General features: G+C 48.3%; 1 protein-coding gene across 2 annotated transcripts in view; it reads right to left on the reverse strand.

Moving 5' to 3' along the window:
• The window catches only part of LOC137542575 (uncharacterized), an 83727-nt gene extending 58756 nt beyond the window's left edge, over positions 1-24971 (reverse strand). For both annotated transcript variants that reach the window (XM_068264599.1, XM_068264598.1), the window contains exon 1: positions 24898-24971. The gene's annotated coding sequence lies outside the window, so the exon portion shown is untranslated. The remainder of the gene's footprint in view (positions 1-24897) is intronic.
• Positions 24972-25631: the final 660 nt, after the last annotated feature.

Genomic DNA, 25631 nt, shown 5'->3' on the forward strand with positions numbered 1-25631 from the left:
GGGCACATGTCCTACCCCGCCCCCTCCCCAAGCTACGCCCCTGGCCAGAATCAGAGCAGGAGGAGGAAGATATGTCATGCTTCCGTGCGGAAGCTGAGAAAGATGAGGTGTTCTGTGTTAAATAGTCAACCATGTCCTGACAATTTTGGTGGTTGATGGCACGTGCCTTCTTCTGAACACTGTACTTTGGTCGAGGGCCGCACAAAATCATGACAGCGCGACCTCGAACAGATCTGCCAGGTGGCCTGCCTCTGCCTTTTGTTTTGTACACAACAGGTAGGTATATGCAGTGATGAGGTGTGTTCACTGAACACAACAGGCAGGTAGATACTGACTGAGCGTGCCCAGACTGGTGCTGCTGCTCTCTAAGGCTGCTCCAAACATTACATCTAATTTCTGCTACTTTAAACCTCTTAATGGAAAGACTGGACTGAAATTTCAGTGGATTCCGATGTATCACTTCTCCAGCAACATCTATAACCTTTCAGAACACCTGGATTACTTGGGATGGCAAAGATTTAAGCTGGATTGGATCTTTCTTGGAATCACCCACTGCTGTACACTGCACACCTTCCTTGGAATTGACCTGAGACCTTAAAGACTTTTGGCCTCGTTGTGCCTGCCCTCTCCCCATCCTGTGAGTAACTTTCATCGATTATCTACAGCATCTATGCTCAATAGACTATATTTGTCTACACATGTTATATATAATATCTTCAAACTCCTAAACAAAGGACTGTGTTTTCAAATCCATGCTGTCCATCCATACATCTCTGTGGAAGGACAATTCAGTCTACACAGACCCTTTGATCTCTGCAGGATACCAGCTGGAGCTGAGAAAGTTCACACCTTGACTCTAAATAGGGCCTTTCTCAGCAGGAGCCCTGAGCTGTCTCTTGTCCATTCTAATGTGTAAACATCAATATTCAGCAGAGACACTTCTCACTGTATACCAACCAAGAAATGTTTATCTAATTAACAAATCAACAATAATTCTACTTAAGTCTGTTGGATTCTTCAGAAAGACAAAAAGAGGATTTAGAGGACGTGGGAAAAGACGTTCTTCACTGCAGAACCAAAATAACTCTGTGACAAAATCTACAGAGTACACCCAGGCAAAAACCCTAATAGCCCCAGCACAATCCAGCAGAGATGACAGCCACACATCTGGAGACTGTTCTGTCCTGGAGTCCTCAATCTCAGACCCTAGCTCCCAGGGTAGCCCCATCAAGGCTGTCCTCTGTAACGTCAGATCGATAAAAAACAAAACAGCAATCAAACATGATCTAATAGAGTCTTCTGATCTGGCCTGCCTGACTGAAACCTGGCTTTCTGAACCAGTTGGCCCAACCCTGGAGCCATGGGCGTTGGGCCCGTGGTTGCAGGGGTCGCCGTGGCGACCGGGCCCGCCTCCTAAAGAGGCGGGGGAGGGGCCCGGGGGCCTGGACCCCCCAGGTGTTGAAATCCCGGGGACTGGCTCCCGAAGGCAGAGCAGGATGCTGCAGCGGAGCAGCCAGTTTCTCCCGGAGGCAGAGCAGGGCTACGGCAAGATGGCTGCCGAAGCCCTGCACTAGAGACTATTTGTGTCTCCAGTACAGGCCTTCGGGCGCCATCTTCCCGTAGCCCTGCACTCTGCCTGTCAGCGCGGGAGAAACTGGCTGCAGGAGAGGATCGTCGCTGGAGGAGCTGCAGGAGGAAGGCTGGCTGCACGTCGGGGAGCTCACGTCAGAGGCTGGCCAGGTGAGTGAATTTTTTTTATTTGTACAGGTTTATTTTCTGGTGACTGCCCCCACATAACGATTCTGTTCTGGTGACTGCCCCCACATAACGATTCTTTTCTGGTGACTGCCCCCACATAACGATTCTTTTCTGGTGACTGCCCCCACATAACGATTTTTTTCTGGTGACTGCCCCCACATAATGATTATTTTTGGTGACTGCCCCCAAATAACGATTATTTTCTGGTGACTACTCCCCACATAATTATTTTCTGGTGACTGCCCCCACATAACGATTATTTTCTGGTGACTGCCCCCACATAACGATTATTTTCTGGTGACTGCCCCCACATAACGATTATTTTCTGGTGACTGCCCCACATAACGATTCTTTTCTGGTGACTGCTCTCCACATAACAATTATTTTCTGGTGACTGCCCCCACGTAACGATTATTTTCTGGTGACTGCCCCCACATAACGATTATTTTCTGGTGACTGCCCCCACATAACGATTCTTTTCTGGTGACTGCCCCCACATAACGATTCTTTTCTGGTGACTGCCCCCACATAACGATTATTTTCTGGTGACTGCCCCCACATAACGATTATTTTCTGGTGAATGCCCCCACATAACGATTCTTTTCTGGTGACTGCTCCCCACATAACAATTATTTTCTGGTGACTGCCCCCACATAACGATTCTTTTCTGGTGACTGCCTCCACATAATGATTCTTTTCTGGTGACTGCACCCACATAACGATTCTTTTCTGGTGACTGCTCCCCACATAATGATTATTTTCTGGTGACTGCTCCCCACATAACGATTATTTTCTGGTGACTGCCCCCACATAACGATTATTTTCTGGTGACTGCCCCCACATAACGATTCTTTTCTGGTGACTGCCCCCACATAATGATTATTTTCTGGTGACTGTCCCCACAGAACGATTATTTTCTGGTGACTGTCCCCACATAACGATTATTTTCGGGTGAATGCCCCCACATTGCGTTTATTTTCTGGTGAAAGCTCCCACATTGTGTTTATTTTCTGGTGAAAGCTCCCACAATGCGTTTATTTTCTGGTGAATGCTCCCACATTGCGTATGTTTTCTGGTGAATGCTGCGCACATAACGATTATTTTCTGGTGACTGCTCCCCATAATGCGATTATTTTCTGGTGACTGCTCCCACATTGCGATTATTTTCTGGTGAATGCTCCCACATTGCGATTATTTTCTGGTGAATGCTGCGCACATAACAATTTTCTGGTGAATGCTGCGCACATAACAATTATTATCTGGTGAATGCTGCGCACATAACTAATATTTTCTGGTGAATGCTGCGCACTTACTAATTATTATTGGGTAAATGTTGCGCACATAACGATTATTTTCCTTCAGATTGGCATCTTGCTACTAATTGCCCTATTTCCTCTGGGTGCTGCGTATATTTGCAAATTGAACGTGGCAGCCATGCTGCTGGAAAGCGGAATTAAAATAGCCATGCCATGCACATCTATGGGGATTTGGATATGTGTGTGCTTCAGGTGTTGCGAGGGGGGGAGGGGCTGTTGTTGCCGGGAGGGGGGGGGGCCACATCCAGATTCCGCATCGGGGCCCAGAGGTTTCTAGCTACGCCACTGCCTGGAGCCTGCCGTGCCAACAAACTATTCCGTGATATACTGCAACAGGAAAGAACGCAGGGGTGGAAGGGTTGCACTTTGCTTTAGATCAGCTTTAAAAATCAGACCACTTACTGTAGGACCTACCAACTCTTTTGAATGCTTAAGGGTGCAACTTTCAGCTGAGAAAAGCATTAACATATTGCTGATCTACCGCCCACCAGAAAAGTACTCGGACTTCCTTAAGGAACTTGTAGATCTCCTATGCAACCTAACACTGTAACACCCCAGATGAATTGATCTTGGAGATTTCAATACATGGGTGGATGACTCCTCTTCACAATTTTGAATAGAGCTACCTCGTGCCTTATATGAACTGGGCTTCTTCCAATCAATCAGCTCTGCTACTCACAGGAAAGGTCACACTCTAGGGTCTGGACCTTATATTCCATACTGGGCTGTCAATAGCCAATGTGGAAATTAATCCTGTTGCCTGGTCAGACCATCACACTATCCACTTTTCCCTCTCAATACCAGCTGTCAAACACCAGTTCAAGAATCAAATAAAATATCGCCGCTTAAAAAGGCTAACACCTCAACATATCCGAGATAACTTTAGCTTTGATGAATTGACTGACTCCAGCTTGGACCCTGATACTCTGGTGTTTAAATACAACAAATGTGTGTCCTCCACCTTTGAGACCATTGCTCCTCTGTGCACCAAATATCTTACTCCACACCATCATGCACAGTGGTTTGATAACTCTATAAAAGAGCTGAAAAGACAAGTCCGAAAACTTGAGAGACTGTGGAGCAAATCTCAGTCCCTAGAAGACAAACATGCCTTAATCCTCCACTTGAAGAACTACCAAAAGGTAATCACGGGAAAAAATCATCCTTTCTATCACAAGAGATTGCAAATGCAGTTAACAAACCAGCTCTCTGGGGGAGCGCCTGGGCAACTGGGTAGATGAACACTTACAGCCTCTAGTGCGACGTCTTCCCGGTTACATACGAGACACTAAGCATGTGTTTAGTAGTTTACTACACTTTCAATGGCATGACCACTACAGTTGGATAGCCATTGATGTCAAGTCACTATACTCTTGCATTCCCCATGCTCTCGCTCTGGACGCTCTAGATCACCATATGGCGAGATACTCTGCTTTCTCTACGGACCTCCAGTTCTTCGTCGGGCGTGCCGTCCAATATCTGCTTACCCACAATTATTTTCTTTTTGAATCTAATTTCTATGTACACGCTGTGGAGCTTCAATGGAAGCAAAATTTTCTTCCTCACTGGCCAATTTATATATGGGCTGGTGGGAGGAGCTCCATATGTTTAGTGACTCGAATATTTATTCGTGTCATATTGTGTGGTATGGCAGGTATATAGACGACCTGCTGGTCGTCTGGGACGGCACGCACGACGAGGCGCTGCAATTTGTGGAGTTTCTTAATGCGAATTCTTTGAATTTAGTGTTCACCTCCCAGTGGACCCCCTCTGAGGTCAACTATCTTGACCTCACATTGAGGGGGGACCCCTCTTCTGCCTCTGTGGTTTCTGGCACGTACCGCAAGCCTTGCAGTGGCAACTCCACCCTGAGGGCAAATAGCTGCCATCCATCTCATACCATCCGTGCTGTTCCCGTGGGTGAGTCGATCCGGGCACGCCGCAACTGTTCTGATGGCTTGGCCCTTGGCCTGGAGTTGGACACTGTGAGATCTCGTCTTGAGGAGCGTGGCTACCCTAGGTGGATGATAGAGAGGGGGAGGAGGTGGGCCTTGATGAAAACCAGGGAAGAATTACTGACCTCTGGTTCACGCCGGACGCAGTCACAATCTAATAATGATACGACTTTTGTGACTACTTATAGTCAGGAATATAAACAAATCACGCAGATCGTGAAGAAGTCTCTTCCTGTGTTGCAGGCGGATAAAACTCTTAATCAGATCATTAAACAGGGAGTTAAATTTGCCAGTAGGAGGGCTCCTACACTTGGGAGCATCCTGTCACCCAGTTTTCTCCCTTCCAGTACACAACGGCCGTGTTGGCTGACCACTCCTGGTTCTTATAGATGTAATTTTTCCACTTGCCATTACTGTGCTGTTCACACATCCACCCGTTCTGTTGTATCTTTTTCCAATGGTAGAAACTTTCCCATAAAACAATACATGAATTGTGACACGAGGTACACGATTTATCTTGTTTCGTGTTCTTTATGCCACATTCAATATGTGGGGTGCACCACCAGGCACCTCAGACAACGTATAGCTGAACACTACAGGGGGGCGGGTTGGTTGACTCTGGAGGTGTCCAATGTAGCGAAGCATTTCAGATTGGTCCATTCAGGTGAAATGTCCTCCTTCTCATTCCAGGGTATTGAGCTGTCCTTAGGCCGGTGAGAGGGGGAGACGTTTACAAACGTCTCCTTACCCGGGAAGCATATTGGATTTTCCAGTTAGGGACACGCTCACCGGGAGGGCTGAATGCGAAATGGGACCTTAACACAGTCACCTGAAGTGGACTAATGATCACTTTTTGCCTTTTGTCTTTATATGATTATAAGCCTAAATTCTGAATCTTTTGAATTTCATGAAGAGGATCAAATTCATGCTGCCTGATGTTATACTGTGCTTAATCACATGCATTTACATTTTTATGCCCTTTATAATGTTTTTATGTATTAGATTACTTCAATGTGGGGACTTCCTGTCTTTTTTCCCCCCATTGTTTTATATGCACTTTTCTTTGTGGGTGGGCTCATTTGAGCATGTGGTATTGGGTGTAACCTTACTCTATTTATGAGTCACCCTTTCTCACTTGCGCCTATGCTATGATTAAGGGCGTGTAACGCCCGAAACATGTCAGCATGTGGTGCTGGATTTTAGCTTGTTATGTGTAACGATTGAATAAAGCCATACTGATTCTACCGACATTGTGCGGACTTCACTTTCTACGGTCTAACAAACCAGCCCAACTGTTCCGCACAGTGGAAAAACTCTGCAACTCGGCATGTCAAAAACTTAATATCGAGTCTTCAAAGGACCTCTGTGACCAATTTCCCCATTTCTTCACAGACAAAGTGTAATGATTGGGGAATTATTTCCGTGGTCAGCGCACAGGACGCACAAGCGTGTAAATTGAGAGAACCCAGCTATGGTGCTATAGAGGGAAATTCCCACCGGCAGATGGAGCTTTGGAGTGCAGACGAACACAGCCTCTGCACTGCCACAGACGACAGATGGGAAGCAATACAGGGCAAGATTGCCCTTAAAGAGAAAGGATGTATGTGTGTCCACCAATCTAGTCGCCACCCAGCGACGGTGAAAACACAACAACGGAAATGAAGTGGGAACGCAATCGCCAGAGTGGCGATTGCCAATAGTGACACAAGACCGAGCAGGACAGAGCACGAGAGTAGCAAAAGGCACAGCAAGCAACAACAATAAGAACCACAAGGAAAATAACAAACGCTAACTAAACGTGAACACCGCACTCATTCGCAACAGCGAACGCGTTTAAGCACGATCACCGTGCGTTAGGCGCCCAGTGATAAGCGTGCCACCCTAACTAACCAATGTAACACAAACACGAAATAGAGAACGCGAACGCTTGCTAAACAGTTACCTCACCGAGCCTACAGCAAGCGTTCGTACAAGACAAGACAAACAAATGGGGATACCAGTAGCAACCGCTGCTCTGGTTAGCACTCCTAAGGCAGAATACAATCCAGACAGATGGAGCAGTCAGTAGCAACCACAACTCTGGCATACACTCCCAGACAGACAGAACGACTTCCTGTCGACCACCGCTGGTGACAAGACAATCAAGACTGAACAAGGCAATACAGATAATACAACCTGACTGCACTAGAAGGGATGCCTAGTGCAGTCCCCAGGAGTTACTCTAAGATAATCTTTAGCAAACAAGCAAGGCTGATTCTCCAGGAGAGTTTAGCAGGAACAAACCTTCATGACCAGCAAGGGATTCTGGGAGAACAAGGTATTTATACTGCAAGCCTTCAAAGGAGGCAGGTAGGCAATATGCTTGACAAGTGTATGCAAATTCCTCAGCAGAGCAACTCTGAAACTTGCAAAGAAAAGACAGTTCTCTTTTCCAGAGACCTGCAGCCCTCAGACTTAAAGAATGGACAAACAGCTGTCTGCCTGTGCAGACAGCTGAGCAGATCATTACACAAAGTCTCCGCTATAAGGTCCGCCATTTAACTTACAGCATCTGAGCCTAATATAGCGCCGAAGACCATTAGCAGAGACAACGTAACACCTTGGTCAAACTTCAAAGAAATTGATGAAGAAGTCATATCAAGCATCCTCCTTCACCTCCGCCTAACTACCTGTGACCTGGATCCTGGCCCAACACAGTTCATGTTGAACTGCCCCGACCTGTTTGTACCGGTATTCCTCAAAATTGTTAACTGTTCCTTACAATCAGGGATATTTCCTGCTTTACTGAAGGAAGCAATCATCAGGCCTCTCCTCAAAAAACCCTCCCTGGACCCAGATGCAATAACCAGCTACAGACCTGTCTCTAACCTTCCCTTTCTGGGTAAGATAATTGAAAAAGCTGTATACCTCCAGCTAGAAGCCAAAATCCTACAAAACAACAGTTATGACCCATTTCAGTCTGGCTTCAGGAAACACCACAGCACGGAAACTGCCCTCATCCAAATATGCAACCACCTGCTCATGGCAAGAGACAGAGGAGAGTGCTCAATCCTCATACTGCTAGACCTTTCTGCAGCCTTTGATACAGTTGACCATGACATCTTGATAAACAGGCTACAGGAATACTGCGGCATTGATGGCATAGTTCTTCAGTGGTTCCAATTCTTCTTGAGTGGCAGAACCCAAAAAGTGTCTATGGGGCCCTTCCTGTCCACCCCTGTACCACTTAAGTATGGGGTGCCCCAGGGCTCAATCCTCTCTCCCCTGCTTTTCACAATTTACATGTTACCGCTTGGAAAACAAATCCAAAAACATGGCCTGACATAACACTGCTATGCAGATGACACCCAACTATATCTTTCCTTCAAGCCTGGTGTGACAGACCCAACTCTACCTATAAACGCCTGCTTACGTGAACTACAGCAATGGATGAATGACAACTGGCTGAAACTGAATGCAGACAAAACTGAAGTCCTTCTGATCGGAGGGCAGCGCATGACAACAAAACAACTTAACTTGCAGTCTTCACCACTGGGAATAGGGGGCATGGATCTACACAGCTCTGATCATGTGCGTAGCCTGGGAGTTCTCATTGATGGGGATTTAAACTTCAGAACTCAAATCTCTGCTGTGGTGAAATCATCCTATTTTCACCTGAAGAACATTGCAAAAATCAAGCACCTCATCCCCCCAGAAGATCTGCCAACCTTAGTCCATACCTTCATTACATCCCGACTGGACTACTGTAATGCTCTCTACACTGGCCTTTCAAAAAAAAAGTCTTGTACCGCCTACAGCTGATACAGAATACTGCTGCCAGACTGCTAACCAACCAACCTCGTCACTGCCACATAACGCCAGTCCTGCACTCCCTTCACTGGCTACCTATAGAATGGAGGGTCCTATTCAAGATCGGCCTACTGACATTTAAATCCCCGAATAATCTATTAGTCAAGTCAGTGCATACCTTTCACTTCATTCCCCCCCCCCCTACCCCCTGGTATGGACAAACCAGGTAGAGGCAGGGGCGGACCCAGAGGCAGGCCACCCGACAGGTCTGTTCGAGGTCGTGCTGACATGATTTCGTGCAACCCTGGCCCAAAGTACAGTGCTCAGAAGAAGGCACGTCCCATCAACTCCCAAGATTGTCAGGACGTGGTTGACTAACACAGAACACCTCATCTTCCGCAGCCACCAGTGCTACTATAAGCACCACATCCGCTGCATTTGACACTTCGCAGGAGTTATTTGGTGGGGAAATCACTAATGCACAGCCATTATTGTTACAACCAGATGAAGGCGCTAAGCAAGTTACACCACCTCATATGTCTGAGTTAGGCGACACTATGGATGTAACGTGTGAGGAGGAGGATGATGAAGTACCTGCTGTTGGTGCAGTTTATAAGGTGTCTGAGGCAAGCGAAGCTGGGGAGGATGATTATGATGATTATGATGATACAGATGCCACGTGGGATCCTAAGAGACAAGATGACCAAGGAGACAGTTCAGAGGGGGAGCCAGAGAGGAGTAGGAGGAGATGAGTTGCTGAAAGAAGCAGGGGGAGCTCGTCATCAGAAACAGCTGGTGGCAGTGTCTGGCGCCATGTATTGCCACCTATGGTCAGCCAGCCAACATGCCGTTTAACGCCAGCTGCTGAGGCCACCATAGTGCCCACACCCCAGGGGGGATCAGTGGTTTGGAAATTTTTTGTGTGTGTCTGCCGTAGATCAGAGCAATGCCATCTGTTCTCTCTGCCTCCAAAAACTGAGCCGTGGAAAGGCCAACACCCACGTAGGGACAACTGCCTTACGAAGGCACATGCAGAAAAGGCACAAACTGCAATGGGTAGACCACCTGAGGAAAAGCAACACACAAATGAAAAGCCACCCTCCATCTCTTCTTCCTCCTTTAGGTGCATCATCTTCACCCGCTTTCTCCCTTGCACCTTCACAATCACAGCCACCCTCCTCCACTCCGCCTCTCACCTTGAGAGGTTCCTGCTCCTCTGCCCACAGCAGCAGCCAGGTGTCTGTGAGAGAAATCTTTGAGCGGAAGAAGCCAATGTCTGCCAGTCACCCGCTTGCCCGGCGTCTGACAGCTGCCTTGGCAGACCTGTTAGCTCGCCAGCTGTTACCATACCAGCTGGTGGACTCTGAGGCCTTCCGTAAATTTGAGGCCATTGGGACACCACAGTGGAAGATACCAGGCCGCAATTATTTCTCTAAAAAGGCGATACCCAAACTATACCATGAAGTTGAGAGGCAAGTGGTGTCATCTCTGGCACACAGCGTTGGGTCAAGGGTCCACCTGACTACGGATGCCTGGTCTGCCAAGCACGGTCAGGGCTGGTACATTACTTACACAGCCCATTGGGTCAACCTGGTGACCGATGGCAAGCAGGGAGTACTTGGCTGTGCAGCGGAACTTGTGACACCTCCACGGCTTGCAGGCAGGCCTGCTGCCACCTCCTCTCCTCCTGCTACATTCTCTTCGCTGTTGTCCTCCTCCTCCTCCTTGGCTGAGTGGCAGTTCAATTTTACTGGTGCTGCGATCTCCTCTCCAGCTACACAGCCCCAGCTCCCCAGGGCCTATGCTGCATGCCAGGTGTTACAGGAGCCCTGGTGGTCAGACCGCAAATGGCCTTCCAAATGGTGCCAGCGCACGGATCGTGCGAACTCTGGTCGCAGTTAATGCGCAAGAACCGTTGGGAATTGGCCGCAGACAAACCAGAAGGGAGCCTGTAAGGTGCGGTAATTACATATTTAAACACTAGTTCAGGGTATCTGCCACCACCTCTGTTACCATGGGACAGAGGAGCCCGTTGACTGTCTGAGCCTAGATCTACAAATAAAACGGTTTAAACACGCTGTATTCTGTCTAGCCAACAACAAACAATAGTAGCATCTCTTCAGAGACCTGGGATCAGTTCTGTTTGTGCTAAATAATAGGGTAGCTAGAACAACAACTGACGATAGCGTCAGTTTATTGAAAGCAATATAAATAATGAATATATACAGATAATTATTAAAATCAACAATTATTAAGACAGTAATAGCCAGTATGAAAAATAAAAGAAGGGAGAAAAATACTTAGTTCCTGGAAAGATGTCCTTTAGTGGGAAAACTTGTAAAGTTCTTGGTTTCAATCAAAGTTCAGAGTTCAGAACAGGTGGATGCCAGCATATCCTCAAGCTGGCACAGATGAGATCAGGATGATGTTTCAAGGTGGAGGACACTGAGTTTGTCTCCTCTGCCATTCTTATGCCCCTGATCCAGTAGGAGGGAGTGAGGGCGGGGCCACACACCCCCTTAGAACATGAGATGAGTCCTCCCCTTGTCCTGGGGACCAGAAATCATGTCTTAACCATATATGGACTCTATCTCACAGAACCGTACAGGTCAGGGCAGATTTACTAATATTTTCAGGTCTGCCTCGATTTACCCAGCACCCTGATACCAAACATGAGGGGTGGGACCCCTGTGGTATTATCAGGGCACTTTTGAACTGCCTAACTGGCAGTCTTTACCTCAGAATGTTCTGAAATGTTCTCAGAACCAGCGCCAGACAGGGCCCTACATGCTCTGTTAGTTTGGAGGGTCTGCCAGCCTGGCAACACAGAAAATATGACACATCTAGCAGTTTATGGAATATGATCTACATCTGGGATTGACAGCAGGTCATCCCTAGGTGATGGGTATTTTGAAGCCTGCAGGAGCAAGCCACATGTCGGCTCCCCTGCTGGGGAAAGGAACCAGAGTGTCTGATTTTTCCTCAACTAGATTGCTTCTGTCATGGTGTTTATCAACTATACCTGATGGATGGGCCATCAGCACAGCTTGAAGCCAGGGACACTCTGCCGCAGGCTAGGGGCCTTTTGGTGGAAGGAGGGAAAGAGAAAAAAAAGAAAAAAAACCCAGGAATGTCATTTCTGATTCCTGTAATGGCTGCACAAATTTAGCCAGAAAGCGATCAGAAATTGGACTGCGCGGATCCTTCCAATTCGCCCACATTTCTCACGGCTGTTCCATGACAGCTGGGAGGAAGAGAAACTCCAGGTTGCTACAGGTAGCCCCTACACAACCAATCCAGATTCTATGGATCTGAAGCGCAATCGATGCAGAGAATCGAGTGCGATCGCTTTTTCTTCACGGGCAGTTCCAGGACGCGTCTGTGGCCCCGCAACCGTCCGTGACACCAGGTACGACAGTGTCACGCCATATTAGACATCTCTTGCCTCAAAGCGGAGAGTCACACTGGAGCATCTCTCCTGGCTGCTCTTAACAAACAGGTGGATGAGAGGCTGACCCCGCACCAACTGGACATCGACAATGTGGTGTGTGACAATGGCAGCAATCTAATTTCAGCTTTGAATTTGGGAAAGTTGACACATGTTCCCTGCATGGCACATGTGCTGAATCTCATCATTCAGAGATTTGTGTCAAAGTACCCAGGCTTACAGGACGTCCTGAAGCAGGCCAGGAAGTTGTGTGGGCATTTCAGGTGGTCTTACACGGCCATTGCACGCTTTACCAACATTCAGCAAAGAAAACTTGCTGGTGAGACGCTTGATTTGCGATAGCCCGACTCGCTGGAATTTGACCCTTGTTATGTTCTACCGCCTGCTACAACAGGAGAAAGCCGTCACCCAGTATCTCTACAACTATAGTAGAAGGACACAGTCTGGGGAGATGGGTATGTTCTGGCCGTAGAACTGGACTCTCATGCGAAATGCCTGCAGGCTCATGCAGCCGTTTGAGGAGGTGACAAACATGGTGAGTCGCAGTGAAGGCGCCATCAGCGACTTGATCCCGTATGCTTTTTTCCTGGAGCGTGCTGTGCGTAGATTGGTGGATCAAACTGTGGACGAGTGTGAACAGGAACAGGATGAAGAGTTGTGGGATCAATTCACATCAGAACCAGATGTTTCCTCAACACCTGCGGCAGCTCAAGGGGGGGGGGGGGAGGAGGAGGAGGAAGAGTCGTGTGGGGAAAAGGAGTCAGACTCAGATGATGAGGAAGGTGTTTTTTTGGAGGAGGAGGCGGCAGAAGAACAACTGCAGCAGGCGTCGCCAGGGGCTTGTGCTGCTCAACGTTCCCGTGGTATTGTTCATGGCTGGGGGGAGGAGGAGAACTTACCTGACGTCACTGAGGAAGAGCAAGAAGAGATGGATAGTACGTCCGGATCCAAATTTGTGCAGATGGCGTCTTTCATGCTGTCCAGCCTATTATTGGACCAAATATAAAAAAACTCAAGGGGAATGAACTGTACTGGGTGGCCACGCTACTAGACCCTCAGTATAGGCACAAAGTGGCTGAGATGTTACCAACTCACCTGAAGGCAGAAAGGATGCAGCACATGCAGAACAAGCTGGCAACTATGCTTTACAGTGCGTTTAAGGGTGATGTCACAGCACAACAGAATAAAGGTACCACTGCCAGTAATCCTCCTCCCATGTCCACACAGGCAAGGACAGGATGCTCCAGCAATCTCATGGTGATGACGGACATGCGGAAATTCTTTAGTCTAAAGCCTCGCCTTAGCCCTTCCGGATCCACCCACCACCAACGCCTCGACCGGCAGGTAGCCGACTACTAGGCCTTAAGTGTGGATGTAGACACTGTGAGCAGCGATGAACCCTTGGACTACTGGGTGCGCAGGCTTGACCTGTGGCCAGAGCTGTCACAATTTGCCATCCAACTTCCGTCTTGCCCTGCCTCAAGCGTCCTGTCAGAAAGGACCTGGAGGCATTGTCACTGAGAAGAGAAGACACAAAAGTGTTCAGTACCTCACCTTTATCAAAATGAATGAGGCACGGATACCGGAGGGCTACTGCCCGCCCGAAGACTAAGTCAGTCCCCACACACAGCATCTCTGCCTGCACGCCGTGTGACTGACTGGCTGCCTGCCCCAAGACTAAGTCACTCCCCACACAGCATCTCTGTCTGCAGGCCACTTGACTGCCTTCTCCGCCATCACCAACATGGTCCAGGACACCAGGCAGATTCCTGAATTTTTAAGGCCGCTGCAAGCAGCGGCCGCTATAATAATTTTTCTGGTGCGTGTACATGCCTGCCTAATTTTTCTGGCTGCAATGCAGCTGCAACAACAAAACAAAAGGCATGTACATGTGCCAATTCCCCTTTCGTGATCGTTACCTTGCTGCGGTGAAGGGGCTTGCGTATCACAATGAAGCAATGACCCAGGGGTGTTTCTAGGGTCCTTGGAGACCGGGGGCACCTGTGGGCACCAGGCGCGGCAAAAATGGGCGTGGCCATGCGGTGAGTGGGCGTGGACATGGGTGGGGCCAAATGTACATGAACTTAGCAGCGGTGTAAGCTACAGATAACGGGCCTGCCCATCGAAATATTGGATGGAGCCCCCTGTCCTTTATTTGGATAATTTACAATCAGTATAGGCATAGATCAAAGATGTATACGCACATACAATTTTGATTGGTCAATCACTGACCCCCAATTTTACCACCCCCGTGCAGTAAGTGGGCCAACAGACAATGAATTTTATGAACAGAGCTAAAATTGGCTAATCAAAATTGTATGTGTGTACCAGGCTTTACAGCTAATACTGTACATACTGAAAGTAGCAGGGATCAGCATACAATATAGCTGGTTTACAATCAGTAAAGGCACAGAGTAACACCTTACACTGCACACACTGGAGGTAAATCAGCACACAGTGCAGGCACTAGAGAACAGCGTATACTGTACATACTGTAGGCAGCAGAATTCAGCACACTGCAGCTAGCGTGCCAAAAATATGAGGATCACGTTGTGCGGCGTGCTTATCGTGCCGCACCGAAAAATGGGTGGGCCATGGACCAGAATATAGGTGTGGTAACGGCCGGGTGGAGACAAATTTACATGAACCTAGCAATGGTGGGACATTAGATTATGACAGTGGTGGCGAACCTTTTGGAGGCCGAGTGGCCAAACTGCAATCCAAAAGTCACTTATCTATCGCAAAGTGGCAACCGCAATTTAAACTAAATACTGTACAAACGTTTTAACTCATACATGAACATTATGGAAAATCCAAGTTGAAAATAAACTGTGAAGATAAACAATTTCATCCATCCTACTCCTGAAAAATGTATTCAATTTTTTAGAACCTCCCAGTTTTATTTTCTGTTTTAAAAAGCTAAAAAAGTAGGTTTAATGCTATTGTCTCATATGATAAGGATTCAGCTTTTCCCATAGTCTCGCAGTCAGCAATCATGTGACCCCCAACAAGACAAATTCAGCAATCATGAGGCCCCCAACAAATCATGAGGCCCCCAACAAGACAAATTCAGCAATCATGAGGCCTCCAACAAATCATGAGGCCCCCAACAAGACAAATTCAGCAATCATGAGGCCCCCAACAAATCATGAGGCCCCCAACAAGACAAATTCAGCAATCTTGAGGCCCCCAACAAATCATGAGGCTCCCAACAAGACAAATTCAGCAGTCATGAGGCACATAAATAGACAGCATTTCACATAAATAGGCAGAATGCCCCCTTAATATGGTAGCCCCCCAAGTTAGGTAGTGAGTGACGGGGACCCCCAGGTTAGCTAGTGAGTGACAGGCGCCTCCAGTTAGGTAGTGAGTGACAGGGACCCTGATAGTGAGTGACAGGGAGCCCCTTTAGGTAGTGAGTGAGTGCCAGGGAGCCCCTTCAGGCAGTGAGTGAGTGCCAGGGAGCCCCTTCAGGCAGTGAGTGAGTGCCAGGGAGCCCCTTTAGGGAGTGAGTGAGTGACAGGGAGGCCCTTTAGGGAGTGAGTGCGTGAGTGACAGGGAGGCCCTTTAGGGAGTGAGTGAGTGACAGGGAGGCCCTTTAGGGAGTGAGTGAGTGCCAGGGAGCCCCTTTAGGGAGTGAGTGAGTGCCAGGGAGCCCCTTTAGGGAGTGAGTAAGTGCCAGGGAGCCCCTTTAGGGAGTGAGTGAGTGCCAGGGAGCCCCTTTAGGGAGTGAGTGAGTGCCAGGGAGCCCCTTTAGGGAGTGAGTGAGTGCCAGGGAGCCCCTTTAGGGAGCAAGTGAGTGCCAGGGAGCCCCTTTAGGGAGCGAGCGAGTGCCAGGTAGCCCCTTTAGGGAGTGAGTGCCAGGGAGCCCCTTTAGGGAGTGAGTGAGTGCCAGGGAGGCCCTTTAGGGAGTGAGTGAGTGACAGGGAGGCCCTTTAGGGAGTGAGTGAGTGCCAGGGAGCCCCTTAAGGGAGTGAGTGAGTGACAGGGAGGCCCTTTAGGGAGTGAGTGAGTGACAGGAAGGCCCTTTAGGGAGTGAGTGAGTGACAGGGAGGCCCTTTAGGGAGTGAGTGACAGGGACCCCGATAGTGAGTGACAGGGAGCCCCTTTAGGTAGTGAGTGAGTGCCAGGGAGCCCCTTCAGGCAGTGAGTGAGTGCCAGGGAGCCCCTTCAGGCAGTGAGTGAGTGCCAGGGAGCCCCTTTAGGGAGTGAGTGAGTGCCAGGGAGGCCCTTTAGGGAGTGAGTGAGTTGGTGACAGGGAGGCCCTTTAGGGAGTGAGTGAGTGACAGGGAGGCCCTTTAGGGAGTGAGTGAGTGCCAGGGAGCCCCTTTAGGGAGTGAGTGAGTGCCAGGGAGCCCCTTTAGGGAGTGAGTGAGTGCCAGGGAGCCCCTTTAGGGAGTGAGTGAGTGAGTGCCAGGGAGCCCCTTTAGGGAGTGAGTGAGTGCCAGGGAGCCCCTTTAGGGAGTGAGTGAGTGCCAGGGAGCCCCTTTAGGGAGTGAGTGCCAGGGAGCCCCTTTAGGGAGTGAGTGAGTGCCAGGGATACCCTTTAGGGAGTGAGTGAGTGAGTGAGTGAGTGAGTGAGTGACAGGGAGGCCCTTTAGGGAGTGAGTGAGTGACAGGGAGGCCCTTTAGGGAGTGAGTGAGTGCCAGGGAGCCCCTTTAGGGAGTGAGTGAGTGCCAGGGAGCCCCTTTAGGGAGTGAGTGAGTGCCAGGGAGCCCCTTTAGGGAGTGAGTGAGTGCCAGGGAGCCCCTTTAGGGAGTGAGTGCCAGGGAGGCCCTTTAGGGAGTGAGTGCCAGGGAGCCCCTTTAGGGAGTGAGTGAGTGCCAGGGAGCCCCTTAAGGGAGTGAGTGAGTGACAGGGAGGCCCTTTAGGGAGTGAGTGAGTGACAGGGAGGCCCTTTAGGGAGTGAGTGAGTGCCAGGGAGCCCCTTTAGGGAGTGAGTGAGTGCCAGGGAGCCCCTTTAGGGAGTGAGTGAGTGCCAGGGAGCCCCTTTAGGGAGTGAGTGAGTGCCAGGGAGCCCCTTTAGGGAGTGAGTGAGTGCCAGGGAGCCCCTTTAGGGAGTGAGTGCCAGGATGCCCCTTCAGGCAGTGAGTGAGTGCCAGGGAGCCCCTTTAGGGAGTGAGTGAGTGCCAGGGAGGCCCTTTAGGGCCTCCCTGCCAGGGAGCCCCTTTAGGGAGTGCCAGGGAGCCCCTTTAGGGAGTGGTCGCCGGCTCGCCGCCTGATCCTGAGGTCTGAGTGACGCGGCGGCGGCGGCTGGAGAGAGCTGCTGCCAGAGGGGGCGGCCGGGCGGAGATCCGTGGCACCCCAGGACAGATTGGGGGCACGTGCCCCCCCAAAATAGGGCTAGCGACGCCCCTGGCGGCGGCGGCTGGAGAGAGCCGCTGCCAGAGGGGGCGGCCGGGCGGAGATCCGTGGCACCCCAGGACAGATTGAGGGCACGTGCCCCCCCAAAATAGGGCTAGCGACGCCCCTGCATTGCAATGACCGCCGGCTATATGAGTGTCTCGGGGGGGGGAGGGGGCACACCTAAGATAAGAAGGTCGTTGCTTCATTGTGGACAGACCAAATTCGATCAGCTGGATAGTCACTGATGTTCTGTTATTGAGCTACCTCAGCCCAACCATATGGGCTGGAAAGCCGCCATCGCCTGCACTCTTGTCATGGTGCGCAACAGTCCAGCACGGCCGTCACTACACAAACAGCTATTTGCAGTCACTGCATCTGTGACTGCACATTGCATGATACCTGGCAGTCAGTGCATACCTTTCACTTGAATGAATGGATGGCAGACTTGCCCTCCATAACAGATTGTCATTAAAGGATTTAAAGTTGATTTGTCTCATATACAGCAGGGCCTCAAAAGTTCTCCTGTATTGCTATTTTTTGTCACTACCTCGGGACGTGCATGCCATGCCTGCTGCCTTCCTTGGATGTGTGGTGGTAGCCGTTTCTCAGGCTCCAACTCCGGACCGGGATTGAACCCTGATTCCCCGGCCATTAGCCGTGGTCACCATGGTACTGAGAAAGTACCATCGAAGGTTTCACACAGTTGAATGAACAGCAGACTTGCCCTCCATAACAGATTCTCGTTACAGGTACTGAACAACCAGCAGAAAAAGTAATTTAAAAAAATAGATGTAAGCTTTAACTATGGTAGCGAAAGAACCATCGAAAGTTGATAAGGCAGTCTGACATTACCAAACATCACTTTGTGAGGAAGAGCAATCTCGCCATGGTGCGCAGTAGTCCAGCACGGCCGTCACTACACAAACAGCTGTGTGTGGTGCGTTACACAGTGAGTTTGGTCTGTCAGTGTGAAGTAGTACACTAATTACACTCCCTGATTGATGTATACAAATGCAAGATGTTTTAAAGCACTTTAAGCCTACAATTTAGCATGCAATGTGATTTCTGCCCTTAAAACGCTGCTTTGCGTCAAATCCAGATTTTGCCGCGGGACTTTTGGCGTCTATCCCACTCATCCATGCCCCCCTCCAGGTGTTAGACCCCTTGAAACATCTTTTCCATCACTTTTGTGGCTAGCATAAATGTTTCTAGTTTTCAAAGTTCGCATCCCCATTGAAGTCTATTGCGGTTCGCGAACCGAATATTGGAGGTTCGGGCCATCTCTACTCTAAGTGTAAGTGGACGGCATTGCAGGAAGTGACGAGAGTGGAACGCACGCTGGAACGTGAAAGAGGTGAGTCATCCCCGCCCACTGCCTGGTATTACTACGCTGCTGGGCTTAATATCTGGAGGCAGAACGCAGATCGGGGGGACCCAGGTGAGGGAGGAGGGGGGGGGGTCCGACCCCCCCTCTCCGCCGCTGTGCCTTCTGCCCCCCTTCCTGCCTGCTACCCCCTCCAGGGTACCTATTCTGGGGGGGGGGGGTTATTGTACTGGGGGGGGGGAGCAGTATCTCATAAGTTTGCCTCATGCGGAAAAAAGTCTAGATCTGGTCCTGAGCATCAGCGATGCTAAATAGGAAGTAATGGGTGCCTGTGTTACTTCAGAAGTGACGTAGGCATCTCATTGAGGCCAACGATCACATGGACCATGAAGGGAGATAAATGAATGGGAACGGCGTCAGGAGCGGCAGAAACGATTAAGCGGGAGAGAATGCGGCAGCACCATTTCAGAATGATCACTGTTTTTGAACAAAAACAGTGAACATTCTCACCGGACAAGTACAGATTGACTCAGGGGACTTCTGTCCCCTGCCACCAATCCTCCCTGTTACCGGGACCATCGAGATCGCGCTCACAGCCCCGCAGACTGCACGGACATGAGTCTTACGTCCCTGCGGCTACAGCAGCACCTGCCGTGGGCATGAGACTCATGTCCGTGCGGCAGTAATGGTTAATGTAAATACAAACCATCAGATAATGACCAGATGGATCGTGGATGTCAGCCAACAACCAATCGTTCCCCGATCCACCTGGCAGAATCTGGATATCTTGGTCATTGTATATCTTTTGCTATTAGATCAGGCTTTCTCAACCAGGGTTCCTTGAGCACTCTGCAGGGGTTTCTTGGCATTTCCCCCCCCCATCGTGGGGGAAATATAGAAGAGCACATTATAATAGGGCGTACTGTAAAAAGAAGAACTAAATTGGGGGTCCGAATAATGAGGAGCACATTAATAAGAAGCACTGCTAGGATAAGGCCACAGCAGGGGCGAGCCTAGGCGGGTGCTGCGGGTGCAAGGCACCCAGGCGCCTGCTTCTGAGAGGCGCCGCCCGGCGTCGCTCTCCCCCTGTGGCCGCCGCTCTGCCTCTCTCCCTCCCTCTAGCAGCAGGTGCACTGGCGCCGTGTCAGACCTCGATCAGGCGGCGACCAATAGTGCGGGCGCTAGGACCTAGCACGCCGCACTGATATGCGGAAGTGACATCACTTCCGCATATAGAGCGGGTGCGTCCGGCGCCCGCTCATACTGGTCGGGTCGCCCGCTGATCGAGGTCTGACTACACTGCCAGGTGAGGGGGGGCGGCGGCAGCGGCGAGGGGGGGCGGACTGTCACTCACTAACTAACTAACTAACTAAAGGGAGTCCCTGTCACTCACTACATCTACTGGGCACATATACCCCCTGGCTACATCTACTGGGCACATACACCCCTGGCTACATCTACTGGGCACATATACCCCCTGGCTACATCTACTGGGCACATATACCCCCTGGCTACATATACTGGGCACATATACCCCCTGGCTACATCTACTGGGCACATATACCCCCTGGCTACATCTACTGGGCACATATACCCCCTGGCTACATCTACTGGGCACATATACCCCCCTGGCTACATCTACTGGGCACATATACCCCCTGGCTACATCTACTGGGCACATATACCCCCTGGCTACATCTACTGGGCACATATACCCCCTGGCGACATCTACTGGGCACATATAACCCCTGGCTACATCTACTGGGCACATATAACCCCTGGCTACATCTACTGGGCACATATAACCCCTGGCTACATCTACTGGGCACATATAACCCCTGGCTACATCTACTGGGCACATATATCCCTCGTACATATACTGGGGACATATACCCGGAGCAGTGCTTTTCAGCGCTGCTAGCTTTGGGCGCAGCCAACGCCGCCACAGACTGTAATGGGAATCAGCCTATAGCGGCGCTCAGTGAGGAAGGAAGAGTAGGGTGGCCGCAGGCAGCCATAAATGGAACTAGTAAAAAAGGGTGCACAGGGATAGTGGACAAAAAGGGCGCCGCCATAGACTGCAATGCAAAATATCGGCTATACGGCGCCCGACAGGAAAAAAGGGCGCACGAGAAATAGCGGTTACAGGGATCGTGTTAACAAAGGTTTTCGTTTACAGGATAAAGTTTATAACAAATATCGTTTACAAGTTCGTTTAGACTTTGTATTATACTTATTTTTTCGTTTGTAAATTTCGCTTATATGGGTTTTAACTAGTTTTTTTCGTTTTAAAATTGCGCTTATAAAACTATAACAACTAAAATTTCGTTTACACTTCTTTTATCATTTAAAATTCGTTTTAATATGTATAATGCTTAAATAACGTTTCTAAACCTGATTGTATTAGAAATACATCGCTTATGGTATTAACTTTGTTTTTACACTTCTAATGCGTTGATTATAGTTACTAAAATATCGCTTTAAATATTACTGTTATTTTAAGATTTCTACGTGATTTTAAGGCTAGTAATTCTATTACAAATTACTGTTATTTTAAGATTTCTACGTGATTTTAAGGCTAGTTATTCTATTACAAACATATAAATTATTTTATTCATGTTATTTGGAGTGAAGTATTTTAACCACTTCACCACTGAGGGGTTTTACCCCCTGAGCACCAGAGCAATTTTCACCTTTCAGCGCTCCTTCCATTCATTCGTCTATAACTTTATCATTACTTATCGCAATGAAATGAACTATATCTTGTTTTTTCCGCCACCAATTAGGCTTTCTTTAGGTGGGACATTATGCCAAGAATTATTTTTTTCTAAATGTGTTTTAATGGGAAAATAGGAAAAATGTGGGGAAAAAAATAATTATTTTTCAGTTTTCAGCCATTATAGTTTTTAAATAATGCATGCTACTGTAATTAAAACCCATGAAATGTATTTGCCCTTTTGTCCCGGTTATAAAACCATTTAAATTATGTCCCTGTCAGAATGTTTGGCGCCAATATTTTATTTGGAAATAAAGGTGCATTTTTTTCATTTTTGCGTCCATCCCTAATTACAAGCCCATAGTTTATAAAGTAACAGTGTTATACCCTCTTAACATAAATGTTTAAAAATTTCAGTCCCTAAGGTAACTATTTATGTATTTTTTTTAATTGTAAATTTTTTAATTTTTTTTTAATTACAAAAAAAAAAAAAAAAATGGGGAGTGTGGGAGGTAATGAGTTAATTTTATGTGTAAAAGTCATTTATTTGTATGTGAAAAATGTGTAGGGTGTAGTTTACTATTTGGCCACAAGATGGCCACAGTAACTTTTTGTTTTAATGCGACCTCCAAGCTTCCTTCCGGAAGCTTGGAGGAAGTATAAGGAGGCTGGACACGCGAGTTTTTTCTCACAATGATCGCGCTGCCCATAGGAGAGCAGCGGATCATTGCGGGGCTTAGATCAACGAACGGGAATGGATTTTCCCGTTCATTGATCTCTGGGCGAGCGGGCGGCGGCGTGTTTACTAGCGGCGGGCGGCGTGTTTACGAGCGGGAGCGCGGACAGCGTCGGGAACGCGGAAAGTACGTATTTCTCCGTCCCTGGTTGTTAAAGGATGGAAAAAGGGGCAGAGAAATACGTACGCGCGGGGGTAAAGTGGTTAAGGATTAAATATATTATTGTTTATATGTGTTTAGTGTGTTTTGTGCAGTGGTGATGGTTAGGTTTAGGCATTACTAGGGGGTCTAGGGGTTAGGGATAGGTACAGGGAGGGTTAGGACCAGGGGGGTGGTTAGTTTTAGGCACCACCAGGGGGGTCTTAGGTTTAGGCACCAGAAGGGGGGTCTTAGGTTTAGGCACCAGAAGGGGGGTCTTAGGTTTAGGCACCACCAGGGGAGTCTTAGGTTTAGGCACCACCAGGGGGGTCTTAGGTTTAGGCACCACCAGGGGGTCTTATGTTTAGGCACCATCAGGGGAGTCTTAGGTTTAGGCACCACCAGGGGGGGTCTTAGGTTTAGGCACCACCAGGGGGGTCTTAGGTTTAGGCACCACCAGGGGGGTCTAGGGGTTAGGGATAGGTACAGGGAGGGTTAGGTATACGTACAGTGCAATATACACCACCAGGGGGGTGGTTAGGTTTAGGCACCACCAGTGGGGTCTTAGGTTTAGGCACCACCAGGGGAGTCTTAGGTTTAGGCACCACCAGGGGGGTCTAGGGGTTAGGGATAGGTACAGGGAGGGCTCTGTATGAGAGTAAGGTTAGGTATAGTTATAGTACAATATATGTAATATATACAATTTATTACATTATGTGTATTTACACAAAGGGGGGTCTAGGTGTGAGGAATAGGGATAAGGAGAGATATATGTGACCCTAAAGTTAGGTATAATTGTAGTAAAATACCTGTAAAACCTACCATTCTAGTACTATGCTTAATACAAGTGTAAATATCATTTTTGCTATAGACGCTATTTGACGTTTCATTTCAGAATTCGTTTACTGTTATAGACGGTATTTTGCCATTTCATTTCCGTTTATTTAACCTATTTAGCACTAAATTATCGTTTATAACCTCTTTAACGAAAAATACGGTTTTGCATTCAAGCTTACAATTTCGGCTACACCCCGCGCCCTTTTTTCCAGGCGCCCTTTTTTGATATACGCGCCATAAATACGCAGTGTATGACTGCGTCGCACTCGCAGAGCCTCTCAGCCTGAGTCAGTCCAGAAACTAGCAGACTCTCAGGCAGCCAAAGCCAGCCAGGAGCAAGCCCATGGAAGAGGGGTAGGAATGGGGTATCACATGCATACGTAAAGAGGTGGAAGGTGTGGGTGTGGTTAGGCAGGACATGGGTGTGGTTATGTGGCTAGGCGTGGTTAATTTAACCACTCCCATAGGCGCCAGAGAAAATCTTGCACCCAGGTGCCAGGCACCCCAGGCTCACCCCTGGGCCACAGTATAGTGTAATAGGGAATAGTGAAATAAACAGCCACGCCAGCTTGTATAGACCATGCCTCCTGCAAAATGCAGAGGTTCCTCGAGATCAAAAAAATTGTTTGCAGGGGTTCCTTGAGAAAGTTATTTTCAGGGTTCCTCCACGGTAAAAAGGTTAAGAAAGGCTGTATTAGAGTATATACGGACACTCTGATCCCATTCCCAGTGTGACCCCACACTTTAGTTTATATTGTGGGGGTCAATACTTGGGAATGGATTCCATTCAAAAGCCCCCGAACAGGGGATCAATCGAAAAATTGTATGAGGAATTGTTATTGTATGTAACACTGATTACTGTGATGGCTATATCAGCTTGTGTCTGTTCTAGCTATATGCACATTTTCTTAAATATGTTTTATGTGTTTCTAATAATGTTTTAATTATTAGATGATCTGACTCAAAACTTGTCTTTGTACTATTTGCCCATATCAAGAGATTAGCATCTTATGAAGGCTAAAAGGGACATACCTATATTCCATAATACTATTTACCAGAACCTATTGGTCCATTTATATTTAGGGCATTTGAATCAGAATCTGGAAGCATTGTTTGCAGTGGCGGACACAAACGATCATGCAAACGATTGTTTGCATGATCGCCACAAAACCCGTGCTAGTCAATGATGATCAGAATGACCCTCAATGACTTAATCGGATATGTCTGTCATTCAAAAACGAACGATCGCCAAGGATGTCCTTAAACATCATTTATTGAATTGTCATTAAACAATTTTCTGCGATGTTGCGAAAAAAAAACAACGTTCATCGTGCAAAATCATCCACGAAAATCGCTGGATTGGGTATGGGCCTTAAAGATTACTGAGATTAAATCTGAGTGAAAACTGACACACACGAGTTGCATGGTCAGATCGAGGGCTGTCCCTGGAAACCAGAGGCATTTGGCAGCTGGGGAACTCTAAGCTGCAGTTGGCCTGCATAGGAATGAAGTATAGAAAGGTAAAAACGTACCTGAAATGGAGGATTGCCTGAGAGTCGGATTTCCCTCCGTCCTCCAGCGCTGACGAACCACCACTGCCTGTTCCTTCGTATGAATGGTAATACTGGTCACATGGTCTGGCAAGACAGTTTCTGTTCTTCGGCATCAGGAACGGAAACTGAAAGCATCATCGACTTCTGTCTGCCACGCCCCTTCTGCTCACACAGATGTTTCCAAACCAGTCTGGCAACTCTTGAGTTAGATTCATGTTGTCCTTATTACCAGCGCTCACCCAAATTACCAAACTGCATCACCGAAAGTCGTCACCAGATCGGCCTTCCGAGAGACTTTCTGGAAAGGGAAAGGGGGACAACTTTAAATGCACAAATATTTAGACAAAGAACATGCAACTCATCCAGTTATGATTAATGTGAGGAATTTATAAGTAAAAATCAAGTTTTTAATTATTGTATTATTATTTTAGTATTTAACTAGCGCCTACATCTTCTGCAGCGCTTTACAGAGTACACAGTCATGTCACTAACTGTCCTCAGAGGAACTCACAATGTAATCCCTGCTATAGTCAAAGTCTAATGTCCTACCAAATTAGTATGTATTTACTGTATATAGCAATGACATCTTCTGCAGCACTTCTGCATCTTCTGCAGAAGTGTTAACAGCAGCAGAACAAGGGGGGCACATCTGGCTAACTATAGGGGGGCACATCTGGCTAACTATAGGGGGGCACATCTGGCTATCTAAATGA

Source organism: Hyperolius riggenbachi, chromosome 12 (assembly GCF_040937935.1).
Source record: "Hyperolius riggenbachi isolate aHypRig1 chromosome 12, aHypRig1.pri, whole genome shotgun sequence".
Lineage (NCBI taxonomy): Eukaryota > Metazoa > Chordata > Amphibia > Anura > Hyperoliidae > Hyperolius > Hyperolius riggenbachi.